Raw genomic sequence first — 18,008 nt, forward strand, 5'->3', positions numbered from 1 at the left:
CTTTGTCAGACACGATCTTCAACAGAATGATGAAATAGATGTTCAAGAAATTTGTTCAAGTGATAATTTGGCGGAATAATTCACCAAGGCATTGCCGATCTCAATATAGAGAAGTTGTTAGACAAGCTTGGAATTCGTCGTGATATTTTCATCAGGGGGAAGCAAATATGTGATGTACTCTTTTTCCCTTAGCTAAGGTTTTATCCCACTGAGTTTTCCTGGCAAGGTTTTTAACGAGGCAGCAAATAAAGCGTATTACAGATATGTGTACTCTTTTTCCTTCACTAGAATTTTTTTCCCATAGGGTTTTTTCCTAGTAAGGTTTTAACGAGGCACATTATCTTTGGACATCCAAGGGGGAGTGTTATGAAATACTTGATTATGGTGGATGTCCATAACTCCTAAGGGAGTAACACCCACTACACTTCTCCATTAACCTCCCACTACTTCTTACCATTATGGATGTAACTCCCACACCTCCATGATCTTCCCCCATGTTCTCAATAGTTAATACCATGTTTATGGCATCCCTTTGTATTACCTATATCATCCTATAAATAGAGGGTTTGGGCATCACATTGTAGACACTTGAATACATGGAAGAAATAGATTCTCTTCTCTCTTTCTCTCTACATTGTTGTCTATCTTCTTGTTTTATATTATTACTTTGAGCTAAGTTTCGTAACACAAGTATATTTATTCAAATTATTTATTTGTTAGTTTAATTTACTTTTAGTCTATGTTGAAATGTCTATTATTTTATACTAAATTTTTGGATTTGGTATATAACTCTTTTTCACTAATTATTGGAACTAATTTAATACTTATAATTTTTTTTTCTCTTTTGTTTAGAAATAACAACTTCTAACCTAATAACAAGAAAAATTCTAGATTTATATGAATATCTTAGAGCTAATAGTATTTTTTAAACTGAAGTAAAATTTCTTACATTAAATAAAAAAGGATTGCTAAAATAGAAAAACTTAAATTTTATATCTTTTTAAAAGTATTTTTTTACTTTGTTAAAACTATAGGGCGTGGACTTTAAAATAATTTTGCTTTGAGATTATTTTAAGCAAAAAAAAAAATGATCAAACCTTACGGACACTGCTTATTCTAATAACTATCGTTGTGTTATTTTGAATCCGCTTGTGTAAAATTCTGGGTCCACTGTAAATAGCTATTACTATTAACTACTTATGCCATGTGGCTTTTTTCTAGGCTGCCACTTGGCTTAAGAAAATGGTTTTTTCCTTTCCTTTTAATAATATACAGATATGTAGTGTAATTTTTCGAGCTTCGCCCCGGGTCTAAACATAGGTGTTCAAAACACCAAAAGAATCAAAAATCACTGTGTGTTGTTGCTTCGACAAACGAAAATGTAGTTTTAGGTTACGACTCAGAGCCCGTTTGGGTTAACTGATTTAGAGTAGCTGATAAGCATTAGGTGCTGAAAAGCACTTTAAAGTGCTGAAGCTGATTTAAAAAATAAGCAGTTACGTGTTTGGATAAAAGTGCTGAAATTAATAATAAGCAGTTGAAGAACTGAGTATACGAAGAGTTTTGTTTTAAAAAGAAGTATTTTAGGGATAGAATAGTAAATATTTTGGTCAAACCTAAAGTGCTTATAAGCTGAAATTGACAGAATAGCCTGGGAGACACTTGTACTTGTTCCGGTTTATCATCCCGGTCCCTACACTCCATAAAGTTTCATCTAGACACTTCAACTTAATCAAAATAAGACTTTTAAACCCTTCTGACCGTTGACCGGGCTTATGTGGCATAAATAATACTATTTTTCTTCTTCATCCCTTTCTCCCTTTCGTTCTGCCCCCTCCCCCCCCTCCTTCAATCCCTTCCCCCTTTGCTCTCCCCCCCCTCCTCTTCTTCTTCAGTCCCTTCCTCCATTTTTTTCGCTGGTTTTAGCTTTCAAATTTTTTCACAGTCTTTTCAAATTGGGGTAGAGGAATAAGTCAAAATTCAAAAGACTTAATTCTCTGCTCATGTATTTTTTATGGATAGCTAACTTTCTTTAAAAGAGGAGTGAAGGAAATAGTGGTACTCATGATGGAGAAGTCATGGCAGGTGGGTTATTATTTTAAGAAGGTTGAGTGGATGGGTTTGAAGAAGGGAGGAGGGTTTTCTTTAATTTTAATTTTTTGCTTATTTTATTTTATTTTTTGTTTAAGAAATTAAAATTTTGTTAAATAATATTATTTTGGCATAGAATCTGATGTGGATGCTGATTTGTCATCCACGTCAAGCAAGTGAGCTTCACGCGATTCCGAAGGGTTTAAAAGTCTTGTTTTGATTAAGTTGAAGTGTCTAGATGAAACTTTATGGAGTGTAGGGACCGGGATGACAAACCGGAACAAGTACAAGTGTCTCCTAGGCTATTCTGCCGCTGAAATTTGATAAGTTAGGGGAGACCAACTTATGGTTTTTGGCTTATAAGTACGTAACTTATAAGCACTTTTAATTTTACCAAACGCGTAGATAAGCCAAAAAATGCTTATAAGCCAGTTTGACCAGCTTATAAGCTTGGTCAAACCCCCTCCCAGTCATGTTACTTATAAAAAGCTGATACGCCAATAAATTTGGTTCGACTTGGGAAATAGTACTTGTGCTTTTCAACAAGCAAGACGACATGGGTAGGGTATTTTTAAAGAAATGAGTGGGTTTTAATTTATTTATAAATTATACGTAATACACATGGCAAGCTTACAAAATGTCACTAATTATTTTAAAGATCCAAATATTACTATCCTTGGTCTGTTAGTTTTTGGCTCATATTTGATCCCAAAAAAACATGAAAAGCATTTATAGAGTAAAAGATAACAGAAGGCGTCAGCGAGTTATATTCGATAATTTAGGAGTAATTTGGACCCTTTTCTGTCTTCAATATTTTCACTTCAATGGATCTTTGTTCACTGACAGTCTGACACCGTCACTAAAAACCAAAAGAAAGATGATTGATGCATTTCTAAAATTATGAGTTTTATTTTGGTAAAAATTGTTGGTGTATGCTTATGTTGTATCCCATACAAATGGCAGAATTCGCTATTAGTAGAAAATTAATGATCCAAAAGAGCGAAATATGTACTCCAGTCTCAAATTATCAGTCATGCTTTCTAAAAATAGTTATCTCAAATTATTTGTCATTTTAAAAGTTCAAGACAAAATGAGTATATCTTTCCCATGTTACCCATAATAATATGACGCTCGCCTCATTTTATTACATGACGTCCTAAATCTGAGTGGGCGATTGGAAATAATAATTGTAAAATTCCAAAAAAAAGTGAAAAACAAATTCAAGTGAAAATGATATTTGAAAATTAGAGTTGTGTTTGGACATGAATATAATTTTGGGTTGTTTTTAAAGTTTTGTGAGTGATTTGAGTGAAAATTTTAAAAAATAGTTTTTTGGAGTTTTTCAGATTTTCTAAAAACTCAGAAATTCATCTTCAAGTGAAAATTAGAAATTTTATGGCAAAATACTGATTTAAAAAAAAAAGTGAATATTTTTCGAAAAAGTTCATCTTTTGCAGAATGTAAGAGCCCGTTTAGACATAAGAACTTTTTCACTTTTTTTTAAAAAAAAAATTAATGTTTGGCCATAAAATTTCTACTTTTCACTTGAAGATAAATTTTTTGATTTTTCGAAAATTTAAAAAACTCCAAAAAGCTGTTTTTCAAAATTTTCACTCAAATCCTTCACAAATTTTCAGAAACAACCCAAAATTATATTCATGTCCAAACACAACTCTAATTTTCAAATACTATTTTCACTTGAAATTTCTTTTCACTTTTTTCGGAATTTTATAATTCTTACGTCCAAACGCCCTCTAAGTCTAGATATTTTTGAAACTTTAGTAGTAGCCAACTAGTTATGGCAAAATAAGGCCAAGTTTTGCAAGAGGAAATTCGATTGGCATTGCATAAATGAATCTCCATTATTTCTTCTGATTTTTCCTAGGGAAGCTGTAACGGGTTGGTAGAACATTAATTAAACTAGAGAAAGGAAAACAACAAAACCATAATATCGCCTCTGGAGGTCACGTGACGTGGGGATCCGTTTCGCTTGTTATATGTTTAAGGTAGGGGTGTTCATAAAGACCCGAAAAACCAAAACAAATCGAAAACCAAATCAAATTAACAAAAAAAAAAAAAAATGATACTTTTTGGTTTTGGTTTGGTTTTGGTTTTGAATTTTAAAAATCGATCAAATTTAGTTTGGTTTTGGTTTTAATCAGAAAAAAACTGAAAAAAACCGAACCAAACCGACTATAGGAGTAGCTATTTCAAATTTATTATTACACCTATATATATGTATATTTTTATACAAAGTTTCAAAAATTTAATGGTAAATGTTAATAGTTTGCACTTTTAGTATAATTCTTTATCTTTACATTCTAGTTTGATTGGTAGTTTTCTTTTGTTAAGTATAAGAATCCGTTTCGTGTTAAAAATAATATATTTTTGATTGAGTACTTAAATTGTTCATTACTATTTGATTCAATTATCATAGTAAATAATATATTTCTCAAAGGGCAATTGATTTGATAGTGTTACGTTGAAAATGTTGTCGCCGGAATATGTGTTGGTAATGTATGTCTTATATTTAAGAAAAAACCGATAAATAACCGAAAAACCCGAAAAACCGACAAAATCCGACATAAACCGAATCGAGAAAAACCGACTTAATTGGTTTGGTTTGGTTCTAATATTTAAAAAACCGACTTACTTGGTTTGGTTTCTTTTAAGGGAAAAATCAATCCAAACCGAACCATGAACACCCCTATTTGAAGGCAATAAATAACTGACTTTGACCCAAGAACCAATTTAAATCATTTACTGAGCACTTAATAGAGCTGTCAAAACGGGACGCTGAGTCCAGCCTAATCCAAGCCTTGTGGGCTTTTAAATTTGGTGGGCTAGGCCGGGCCAGGCCGCCACATGAATGGGCCATAAAATAACCAGCCCAACCCAGCCCTAAGAGGGCCACGGGCTAGGGTTGGGCTGGTTATTTTAAGGCCCATTCATGTAGCGGGTCGGCCCGTCCTAGCCCACCAAAACACACATATACATCCTATTCTATCATCGGGCGGAATAGATTCTATTCGCGCCCTGGTCTATGTTTTGTGTGTCTCTCTTATGCTATTACGGGTTGTGAGGGTTACATGATTCTTCGCACGTATATTGTGATTTAGTTTAGGCCTTATGGCATTATTGGCGAGGTGACCTTCGTGATGTTAATTTGCTTATTGCACCATAGTTGTGCTTGTCCTTCTCAATATTGTTTGTTCCTAATAATTTTCCCATAATTATCTATTATGTGCACTCTATTGTGCTTGATGTTGACGCACATGTGATCAGTGAGCCCGAGTATTATGGGTCAATGGGTACCCTATGTGGATTGATATGATGGGATCGGGTTGCACGCCACAATGGTACTGTGATGGAATGTAACTCCTGATGCTTACTTCGTGTATTTTGCTTTCACCTTGTTGAAAATAGTTCATAGTAAAATGCTAAAATTTCCCTGCCTGCTTAACTTGCTTAGTAGTCTTCTTATTTAGTTTTCTTACTGTTATCTGTCATGTCTGAATTATTACTTGCTGGTGTACAGAACCGGGTCGTGTGGGGCTCCATATGATTATTGTCGATACTTGTCGGTGGGGCTGCTTGTATTGGCTGAGATGAGCTTTCTAGATCTGAGATTTGCACTATTGTATTGGGGTGAGGAAGGTTTGAAAGAATAATACTATATTTTGCTGAGGATTTGGACAATGGCCCTGGTCGGACGAGTGAGTTTCTTGGCTCATTGATCAGATGAGTGGTTAAGAGGGTATGTATGTTTCTTTCATCATCGGCAGGGTATGAAGGTTCTGAACGAGGTTCTAATCGATATGAGGTTTGCTACCGGCACTGGATTTGTTTTTGGGCAGTAATGGTCGTCAGCAGTTCCCACTGTGAGGGTCGAAGTGATGGGGTATATCATGTGATTGCATCTTGGGTTATGGTTATGACTTAATACAGCTTGTTCAGACTTATACAGTGTGTACATTTGAGATTCGGGTCTCGTAATGAATTTTGGATGTTAGAAATTAGGTTCTAAGGTTTAAGGACCAAGGTTGAAATAAGGATCCCTAGTTATGTTGTGTTGGCAGGCTTATATAGAGCAGAGTGACGTGGGATCACCCCCGGGTATGTGCATAGTAAGGTTACACCGTGATTTGATAGCTTTGGAACGACTCCTGGCACGTTCGAGGACGAACGTATGTTTAAGTGGTGGAGTATGTGACGACCCGACTAGTCGTTTTGAGCATTTGCACTTCGCTCAGTAGTTTGAGGGTTCGAGCATCTCCGCATGGTGTACTATGACTTGCGTGAATCGTCGGTGTTGGTTTTCAAGTTATTCGAAATTGATTTGGAAGAATGAACTTCACGATTTAAGCTCTAAGTTAGAAGAGTTGATCAAGTTTGACTTTTTAGAATTTGACCTCGGAATGGAGTTTTATCGGTTCCGTTAGCTCCGTTGGGTGATTTTGGATTTAGAAGCGCGTCCGGATTGTAATTTAGAGGTCCGTAGTCGAATTAGTCTTGAAATGGCGAAAGTAGGACTTTTGGGAAGTTTGACCGGGAGTGAATTTTTTTATATCAGGGTCGGATTCCGATTTCGGAAGTTGGAGTAGGTCCGCAATGTCAAATTTGACTGGTCTGCAAAATTTGAGGTCAAATGTGATTGGACGTGATTTGATAGGCTTCGGCATCGGTCGTAGAAGTTTAAGTTTCAAAGTTCATTGATTTTGACTTAAGGTGCGATTCTTCGTTTCGAGGTTGCTATGTGTGATTCGAATCCTTGAGTAGGTTCTTTTCGTCATATAGAACTTGTTTGCAAAATTTGGCACCATTTGGAGTTGATTTGATATGGTTCGGACGTTAGGTTGTGATTCTAGAAGTTCTTGAAGTTTATTTTGATTTTCATGCGTTTTGGCATCCGATTCATGGTTTTAGAGGTTATTTTGATAATTTGATCATGCGAGTGAGTTCGTGTTGTATTTCTGGACTTGGGTGCATGGTTGGTTTGGAGCCTCGTGGGTTCGGGTGAGTTTCAGATTGGTTTCAGAATGATTTTTCATGATATTTGAGTGCTGGTATTGGTGTCATCGCATTTGCGATGTTTTTGTCGCAAATGCGACTATAGCAATTGCGAAGCAGCCTCGCATTTGTGAAGCATCCTCGCATTTTAGAAGCAGCTTCGCATTTGCGAAGCAGCCTCGCATTTGCGAAGCTGGGCTGCTGGAGACAGGATTCGAATTTGCAAAGAATTTTCCACTTTTGCTAAGCCTGTTGAGTTCGCATTTGCGATAAAGGCCCAGGATAGACTAGTTCGCTTTTGCGACCAAGTGATCGCTTTTGCGAAGGACCAGTGTTCGCTTTTGAGACCATTTTGGTCGCATTTGCGAAGGCGGCAGAGATTTTAAAACTTCGCTTTTGCGATGAATTGTTCGCATTTGCGAACCCCATGTCTCAAAATGCGATATATGTAGCCTGCATATAGCTGAGAATTCCGAGACTTAGCTTCATTTTGTTATATTTTGAACTCTAGCTTCAATGAAAGGCAATTTTGTGAAGGAATTTTCATACCAAATCATTGGTTTTCTTTGGCTAGATGCCAAGCAGAGGTGAATTTGTAAAGGAAAAAGCTAAATTAAGTATTGAGTTAGCCGAATTGAGTTAAGTGTCTTGCCTAACTTTTTTGAAGGAATTTTTCCTACTATTTTGACATTGTTTGCTACATGCGCGGGTGATATATATATGCGGTGACGGGCATAAGGGTTAATCATGCTCGGGAGTAGATTATTTTATAATTGTGTCTTGTAGAATTTCGTGACCTTCTTGCTTCATGCCTTACTTGACTCCTAGATACTAAGAACATAGTATTAAATGTTAGAAATCAAGACTTAGCTTATTATAACTTGATCAAATTTGATGGAATTCTAAGAATACATTGATATGTCTAATTCAGTTATCACTATGCGTAGTCATCAATATGCCTACTTCCTGCTGTTATAGTTACATAAATGACGTATCTATTCTATTGCACTTTAGTACAAGCCTTTTTTCTATGTTAGTCATTCATGCCTCTACTTGTTAATTTGTAAAGATCATATGGTTTCTTCTTATTTGTTATACCTATATCTAGGCCCCCACCATGCTAGTTAGTTGAAGTTGATATTCCTTGTTTTCCAATTGTTGTCATTAATCGCATGCCTTCCGCCTAGTCTATTACTTTTGCCCACGTGTATATCCTCGTTCATTATTTCTACTTGCGTATTTCCTACGTTGTAATACCTGTTATCGACATTCCTATTATTTGGTTGGTTCTGTTATACGTATATTGGGTGAGGATGAGATAAAAGTACGAAGGATGTTGCCGTGTAATTGACTTGATATCTGAGTACATTCCTCATGCTATGAAAGTTATGGAGTGACTATCGTGGTTTATTGGTTTCGTTTTAAGGAAAGGATTAGTCGAGGCATTGGATGATGCTAAATTGTGATCTCTGCTAGCACTCGATTATTGTTTTGCGTATTCGTCTTATGTATTCTTCTCTGTTATATCGTGGTATAGTTCTATTGCTGATTTTCGGTGCAGGTCTTAGCAGTGAGTATCTTTTAACTAAAAAGCCTTGTCACTACTTCAACGAGGTTAGAGAAGATACTTACTGGGTACATAGGGTCGGTTGCACTCATACTACACTTCTGCACCTTGCGTGCAGATTTTCTTTTGGAGCGGAGCTGCTGGTGATGTCGGGAGTTGACTCTGAAGATGTTTGTGCATTTAGGATATATCTGCCACTTGTCCTTGGTAGCATAGGTCATGCTAATCTGTTATGTAAATTTCAATCAGATCGTGTAATTATTTGTACCAGCTTTATAAATTCCAAGTCTTAGAAGTTCATGATTCGTACTACCAGTTCTTGGGTAAATTTGTAAATATTCAGATAATTCTTCACTATTTTCCTATAATCTCATTTGGATTGTATTTGCTGTAAGTTGGCTTACCTAGCGGATCGAGTTAGGTGCATCACGACCAGTAATTTTTGGATCGTGACAGTGTCCCACACAAATGACAGAGTTCCCTATTAGAAAATTAATGATCCAAAAGAGCGAAATGTGTACTCCCGCTCTCAAATTTTCAATCATGCTTTCTAAAAATAATTATCTTAAATTATTTTTCATTTACCCATCATCTATCTATAATCTATAATAATATACTAAAAGCACGAAAGCTCCTACCGAAATGTCATTCGTTTTTTTTGCCCTTTAAAATTAGATTTCAAATTGGACAAATTTGTAATTGTAATTTACTTATATTTCTAATATTTAGGACTTTAAAAATCAACTAATTTTTATTTATTAATTCTTCCTTATTTGAACTAGGTAGAAACACTTAATATTTAGGAATCTAAAATTGTGTTTAATTTCACTTATATAACTTTTTTCTATATTTTGAATTGTGTGAGTATTTTCCTTAAATGTTTCCAAGTTTTTAACACGTTAGAAATTTTGTCTTCATTTTAGTTTTATAGCACTAACCACGTAAAATCATCAAACATGTCAATTCCATTTTTTCCATTTTGTTTGAACCATCTTGAGTATTGTTAATTTGAATATTTCACATGCCCACAAAGTCTTAAAGGTGATTTATAATTTTTAATATAAAAGTTAAATAGTTAATTGTAACGACCCGACCGGTCGTTTTGAGCCCTAGCCCGTCGTTCAGTAGTTTGAGGCCATGAGCGACTTCATTTCAGGTATTATGACTTGTACGCGTGGGCGGAATTGAATTTCGGAAAGTTCGGGGTTGATTCGGAAGGAGAATTTTCATTTCGGAAGCTTTAAGTTGAAAGAATCAACTAGGATTAGATTTTTGAGTAAACGAACTCGGAATTGGGATTCGAAGGCTCCAGCAGGTTTGTATGATAATTTCGGACTTGGGCGTACGCCGGGATCGGGTTTTGGATGACCCGGAAGCGTTTTGGCGCCTATTTTGGAAGTTAGCATTTTGGAAGAAATTTTATAAGTTTGGGTTGCAGTGCATTTCAGTATTACCGACGTCCGTTTGGGAATCCGAGTCTGGAGTAGCTCTGTATGGTGATTCTGGTGTTGGGAGCGCGATCAGAAGTGAATTCGGAGGCCCGTGGGTCATTTTGGAGTCATTTGGCTAAAGATAGGAATTTGAAGGTTTTTGAGAAGTTTGACCGGAAGTGGACTTTTTGATATCGGGGTCGGAATCCGATTCCGAAAGTTCGAGTAGGTCCGTAATGTCGAATATGACTTGTGTGCAAAATTTGAAGTCAATCGGACGTGATTTGATAGGTTTAAACATCGAAAGTAGAAGTTTGAAATTCTAAAGTTCATAAAGCTTGGATTGGAGGTTGATTCGTGGTTTTAGCGTTGTTTGATATGATTTGAGGCCTCGAGCAAGTCCGTAATGTGTTTTGGGACTGGTTGGTATGATTGGTTGGGGTCCCGGGGGCCTCGGGTGGATTCCGGGTGGTTATCGGATCGAAAATAGAATTTTGAGAAGTGTTGAAGATGCTGCTTCTGTCATAACTGCACCTGCGGTTGGTGGGCCGCAGGTGCGAGACCGCAAATGCAGTCCACCTATCGCAGATGCGGCCCAGGGAAGGCCAGGCCAAACCGCAGAAGCGGCTCTCGAACCGCTGAAGCGGCACCAAGGCCGCAGAAGCGGCCCCAGCCTTTTTGGCCAACAACCGCAAATGCGGCCACTTCCTCGCAGATGCGGTCCCCTGACCGCAGATGCGGAAAGTGCTGGAAGCAGTGGGTGTTTTAAAAATCGGGATTTGACCATTTTCTCTCATTTTTCTCTTGGCTTGGGACGATTTTGGAGAGCTTCAAGTGAGATTTTTCATCATCAACGACAAGGTAAGCTAATCCCACCTATCTTGAGTTAAATATATCGATTATGTATGGATTTTAGCATGTAAATTGGTAGAAATTTGGTGGTTTGAGGGAAAACCTAAAAAATTGATATTTTTTGGAATTTGACCACGATTTTGGGTATGGAATTAAGAGAAAATCGTATATTTGAGTTCGTGAGTTCATGGGTAAACTTTATCTTCGAAAAATTTCGGAATCCGAACACGTGGCCCCGAGGGCGTTTTTGTCGACTTTTCGATCGGGGGTTAGGAATTGTTATAAATTGGATTAATACGAGTAGTTTATCGTATATTAACGGATTTGCATAATCATTGGCTAGTTTTGGAGCATTTAGCATCGATTCAAGTCTTCGGAAGGGCGTGGAATGCCGGTTATGGATCTTCGGAGCGAGGTGGGTCTCCTTTCTAACCTTGTAAGAGGGAATTGTTCCCATATGCGAGTTAATTGGTTATGTGCTCCTATTTGCGGGGGCTACGTACACACGAGGTGACGAGAGTTCGTGCGTAGCTGCTATTATGCTTAAGTCCGGATAGTCTAGGACCTAGAAGCATGCTTACTTGTAATAAATGCAACCTTGTTGACAAATATAAAAAAATGCTTGAACATATTGAACGTGAAAATGAATTTCTAATAGACTAGATATAAGCCCTTGACTCTTAAAGAGAAACTTGCCCTTTTCTGAAAATTGCTCCTTGATGAGTTATTGACTTGACTATTTGAATGTGTTTATCTATTGTGGAACGGGCCGAACGCCTCGGTAGATTAAATAGATGCATATATGGTTCGCGCCATTCGACCCTCTAGCAGTGCACAGTTTAAATATTGTTGGATCGGGCCGTACGACATTGGCATGAGTTGTGCATGCTTGTATTGCTTGCCTTGATATTTGTTGATACTAATATCTGCTCTCCCCGACTTGAGATAATTGTTAATTATTGGATTATGAATCCGGAGACTTTAAATAAAAAGAAACTTTCACCTGTTTAGTGACTCATTTAAATCTTACTGTTGTTCTTAATAAATCCGTGAGTCATCGCATTAATAATATTATTACTGGACCTTTAGTAAGTGTCGAAGTTGCCATCTCGTCTCTACTTCTTCGAGATTAGGCGGGATACTTACTGAGTACACGTTATTTTTGTACTCATACTACACTTCTGTGCATTTTTGTTGCACAGGCACATGCACCTCTAGTGGCCTAGTGGGCGTAGCAGCATGGTTGACACGGAGACTAAGTGAGCTGTATTTCCTCGAGGCGACCCGCAACTAGTATAGTCTCTCTTAGGATTCTATTTATTTTCTGTCCAATTGTATTCCTGACAGCTGTTGTACTTTATTCGATTTTTCTTAGAAACTGCTCATGCACTTGTGACACCGGGTAATGGGATGGTTATGAAGTGTTTTGTATCAATTGCTTATCAGTTAATTTGAATTGAAGCGATTATCTTTTTAATTGGTAAATTTGAAGGAAAATCATAGATTTCAAGAGTATTAAAACGAAAACTTAATCAAGTATTTTCGGTTGGCTTGCCTGACAGTGGTGTCCGGCGCCATCACGACCCTTAGTGAATTTTGGGTCGTGACATTAATGATGCATAACATGTATATTATATCGTACACATTAAATATAATTTTGTCATTTAGTTATTTTTTAATATTTATAACTTTAAAATTAACAAAAATAATATTGCTATAACAATCACGGATATTAAATACAAATGAACTAAGTTGCAGCCTGCTTTAACAATATTTTTTTTGAATTAAAGAATGGGAATATAAAGGTATAATCTCTCATGTTTCGGGTAATAAATCCAATCAAAAGTATTATATTGACAATTCAAATGAGACAAATGAGTTTGGATAAAATGATGAACAAGAATACTTCAAATGAAAAAGTTTACACAAAAATATGTAAGGACTAATTGTTAGTAAAATCGATATAAGTCGACACTCCTTCTATATTAAATAATATTTTAGGTTCTCGAGATCTGTGCCATTTTCTTTGTAAATAGATACGATGCATAAATCTCTTTTTAGATGTTACTATCATTAGCGCTAACAATTTAAAATTTATTGTAATATTAGTTAATAACCAAAAACACAAAAGAGAATTTGTATTTATTTTTTTGAAAGGAGAAGAAAAAGGAACATATCTTTTGGAACTTTGCTATGAAGAAATACTAGAGGGGATATGTGGTATAAGATTTTGGTCAAAGGTCAGATATTTGAATACGGAGATATAATCTATTCTTAAAAGTTTGATTAACAGATAGGTGACAAGTTCAAAGATTGAATGCGTGTAATAGTTCAGTAATCACAATTAATACAAAAGTATATTTGAAAAGCTCTGTATAATTATTAGGCGAGGAAAAATACTTAAGATTATCTCATTAATTCTGCTAATGTTTAGATGTTACTAGTTTATAGTGAGCTTTGAACAAACTAGAGTTGTGTCACTTAAAATTTTGATAAAATCAATGATGGACAATATTTTTCGTATTCAAATTGATTATGAAATTCGTATTCAAAATCAAGACTTTTTTCTTTATCTATTTTTAAGTTATTAACATTATTTATTTTTTAAGAACGTACACTTTTTAAATTTTTATTTCATAACTCAATTATATTATTTAATAATAATTTATTATTTTTAAATTATATACTCATTGATATAGGTACAGGCACAACACGCGTACATTAAAACTAGTATTATTAATGATGTCCTAAATATGAATACATCTTTTAAGTCTAGATATTTTGAAACTTTAGTAGTAGCCAACTAGTTATGGCAAAATAAGGCCAAGTTTTGAAAGAGGGAAATTCGATTGGCATTGCATAAATGAATATCCATTATTTCTTCTGATTTTTCCTGGGGAAGCTGTAACGGGTTGGTAGAACATTAATTAAACTAGATAAAGGAAAACAACAAAACCATAATATCGCCTCTTGAGGTCATGTTGCGTGGAGGGTCCGTTTTGCTTGTCATTATACGTTGAAGGCAATAAATAACTGACTTTGACCCTGGGCACTGAATGTTATATTATACTTGTTGGTGCTACTATCCATAATAAGTGTAAGTAACTTTTTGGTCTTTGTCACATAACTTCTAAAAAAAAAATATATTTTGACTAAATTACCCTTAATTAAATTTGCATATTATTAACTTGACACATTGAAATATGTAAATAGGGTAAATCTTGAAAAATAAAATTAATTCTTTTTTGATTATGTAAAATGACACTTATTTTGGACCAAAATAACGAGGCCAAAAAGTTACTTATTGTGGACCGGAGGGAATAATAAAGAATGGAAGAGAGAGATGCAAATTAAGGGGTTGTTGGTAGGATGTATAAGAATAATGTTAAATAAAGTGTATTAACAATGCTTGTATTAGTAATGTTCGGATTAGTTATGCTGGCATTAGTAATGCTGAGATTACTTTTTATACACTGTTTGATTTGGTGTATTAAAAAATTACACAATTTTTAGAAAAATTAGCTGTTTACAAAAATATTCCCCATATTCTTTAATTTTATACACTTTTTATTGCAAAAGTTTTATTATCCTTTACATTTTTCCTCTCTCTAAAGTGAACTTTTTTTTTACAAGGGAGAAAAATTAAAAGAGAAAACTAATTGAAATATTAAAGTTAAACCAGAAAAAAATTAATTGCTATGATATATAATACAAACTACCAATTATTAAAAAATGAGTGAATTTTTAACTAATAAAGAAAATATTAGTTTATACCTTGAATGAATTCAAAATCGAATTACGTATTAAACATGCTATTATTTTTATTATAGTAGAATGCTAAAGGGGAAAAACAAACTAAAATATCATAATATTGTTATAAATAGAATTTTATTTATGGTGAATGTCTATATTTTAGAGAGATCTTAGGGTTTATTACTTGGTGAGTCACCCTTTCCCTATAAATAGAGGGTTCTATTCCATTGTAATTCATCCCAAATCAATAAGAATTCTCTCTCCCTACTTTTCTCTGCAATACTATTCTTCTTCTTTTATTATTTCATAACACGTTATTAGCACGAGAGACTCTAACCAATTGAGTAGAAGCTTTGGGATTGAGCATAATATGTCACGACCTGATTTTCCACCCCCGAGAGTCGTGATGGCACCTACTATTAGGAGCTAGGCAAGCCAATTATTTATTATCTCTTTTAGCAAACCTCGACATTATTAAAAACAACGAAACATTTAATAGAAAAGCGGAAGTTTTAAATGTAAATAAACTGAAAGCAACGCGGAAGTTCAATACAACTCTACCCAAGAATCTGGAGTCACAAACTCACGAACTTCTAAGATTACCAAATACAATAGACTGAAAGAAGTCATAATCTGTTTGTTTCGGTACAAAGAAAAACAAACTGAAATAGAGATATAGGAGACTCCGGGCCTGCGGACGTCAGCAAGGCTACCTCGGTGTCTCTGGACTGAAAGTCTGCTCCTAAGCTACTGCTGCTGCCCGAAAGCTGCTCCAACACCGTGATCTGTGCAAAATAGCACAGAAGTGTAGCATCAGCACAACCGACCCCATGTGCTGGTAAGTGCCTGGCCTAACCCCGGCGAAGTAGTGACGAGGCTAGACCGGGCTACCAAACAAACCTGTTCAATATATATGTATGCAATATAAAGATATACAGAAATTAACCAGTCGAGGGGGAGGGGAAGCATGCTGTAGGGGTTGTAACATTTCAGGTATAAAATCAATAATTAAAGAATGAAACAGAACAACTACAACAGCTACGATAGTAGGAAATCAATAGTTGCACGGCACAACCTTCGTGCTTTTTCTCTCGTTCTCACCAAAACAATCATATAGAGTGCACGGCATCACCCTTCGTACTTTACCTCACAAAAATGATGGCACGGAATGATCCTTCATGCATAACACTCACATCATGGCACGGAATGTCCCTTCGTGCATTAGTAATCATATCATGGCACGGAATGTTCCTTCGTGCATTAGTAATCATATCATGGCACGGAATGTTCCTTCGTGCATTAGTTTTCATATTACAATCGTGCACAGCATCACCCTTCATGCTTTATCGCTCGTCCTCACCCAAACAACAATCACAAACAATGGGGTGAGGGAATAGACAGACAAAATAGAAATCCCGGCAAGGGAACAATAACAATAATTTCAATATTCCGACAAGGGAGAAAAGTCTACCAAACAGCAAAACATCCCGGCAAGGGAATAACCAATAACTCATTAGCTTCCTTTCATTTCTTACTTCACATCTCACTTTATCACTTGAGCCAATACTCCCAAGTATTTTATAATCTCAGATACCCTTTTCAATTCGTATCACAACCAAGCCAAAACACCACGAAAATCAAATGATCATGATGTTTTTCACATGTTCTTTACAATATATATAAAAGTCCTCAATTAACATGGAATTCGCAACAAAATCAGGATAGTCACCCTTTAAGGACTCACGATCATGCTAGACACCAATGTATAGATACTCGTCACCATGCCTATACATCGTACTCGATCAATTAGCAAATAACAAACAAGACTCAACTCCTATTCCCTCAAGCTAGGGTTAAACCAAACACTTACCTCAACTTTCACGGCCAATTCAATCCTCAACAACCGCTTTCCCTCTCGAATTCGGCTCCAACTCAACCAAATCTATGCAATAATGACTTCACAATATCAATAATAGCTAAACAAATCAAACTCGATGCCTAAATATAGATTCCTAACCTTTCTTCCAAAAATTTCAAAATCGACCCCGGGCCCGCTTGGTCGAAACACGAGGTTCGAACCAAATTCATATCACCCATTCCCCCACGAGCCCGGATATACAATTTGTTTTCAAATTTGACCCCAAAACGAGGTCTGCATCAAAGAAAATTGAAAAGCCCTAACTCTACCCATTTCCCCCAATTTCAACCCTAGATTACATGATTTAGGCTTAGAAACTCACTAATTAATGAGAAAAAATAAAGGAAATAGGTGGGAAATTACTAACCCAAATGGTCTTGAAGAATGGGGGCTTCAATGGACTTCTAAAAGCTTGGGGAAGAAGAGAGCTCGTGAGAATTTAAGTTAATCCCGTATGCACTGTTTCTGAACGTTTTTTAAAAAAAATCACTGGGCGAATTAAATCTACGCGTTCGCGACATGGGGGGTCGCGTTCGCGATGAATGGGGCAGAAAGGCATCGCGTTCGCGTGGGAGAGCTGCGAACGCGAAGAGTAAAAATACGGGGGGTCCAAGGTTTGCTCTACGTGAATGCGTGAGGGGTGCGCGAACGCGTTGAAGGAAAGGGGCTGGGGTCATGGGTTGGCCTATGCGAACGCGGGGACTCTTTCGCGAACACGAAGAAGAGGAAACCTAAAGGTACGCGAACGCGAGCTGAAGGCCGCGAACGCGAAGAAGGAAAACACTGTTCACCTGCTGCAATTTTTCTGCAATTTTCTTAAATTCAAAACCACCCCGAACACCTCCGAAAACACTCCCGAGCCCTCGGGGCTCCTAACCAAACACGTACACTAACTCAACAACATCCTACGAACTTAACCGTGCGATCAAATTGCCAAAGTAACCTCAAAAACAATGAATTAAACCTCAAAATCATCACTTTTTCATCAAACTTCATAAACTATCATTTTTAGAGATTTAGGTTCGAAACAGGTCAAATGACGTCCGATTTCAACCAAATTTCACAGAAAGCGCTTAAACCACATATAAGACCTGTACCGGGCGCCAGAACCAATATACGGGCCCGATACCAACACGTTATAATCCATTTTCGTTTCAAATTTCCATATTAATTTCAGAAAAACAATTTCACAGAAAAATTCATTTCTCGGGCTCTAGACCTCAGAATTTGACTCTGGGCCTATGCCCGAGTCTCATATTTTTCTATGGACCTTCCGGGACCGTCCAATCACGGGTCCAGGTCCGGGTCCGTTTACCCAAAATGTTGACCAAAGTCAACTTTAATCATATTAATACCAAAATTCATCATTTTTCACACAGAATTCATA

Source organism: Nicotiana attenuata, unplaced genomic scaffold (assembly GCF_001879085.1).
Source record: "Nicotiana attenuata strain UT unplaced genomic scaffold, NIATTr2, whole genome shotgun sequence".
Taxonomy (NCBI): domain Eukaryota; kingdom Viridiplantae; phylum Streptophyta; class Magnoliopsida; order Solanales; family Solanaceae; genus Nicotiana; species Nicotiana attenuata.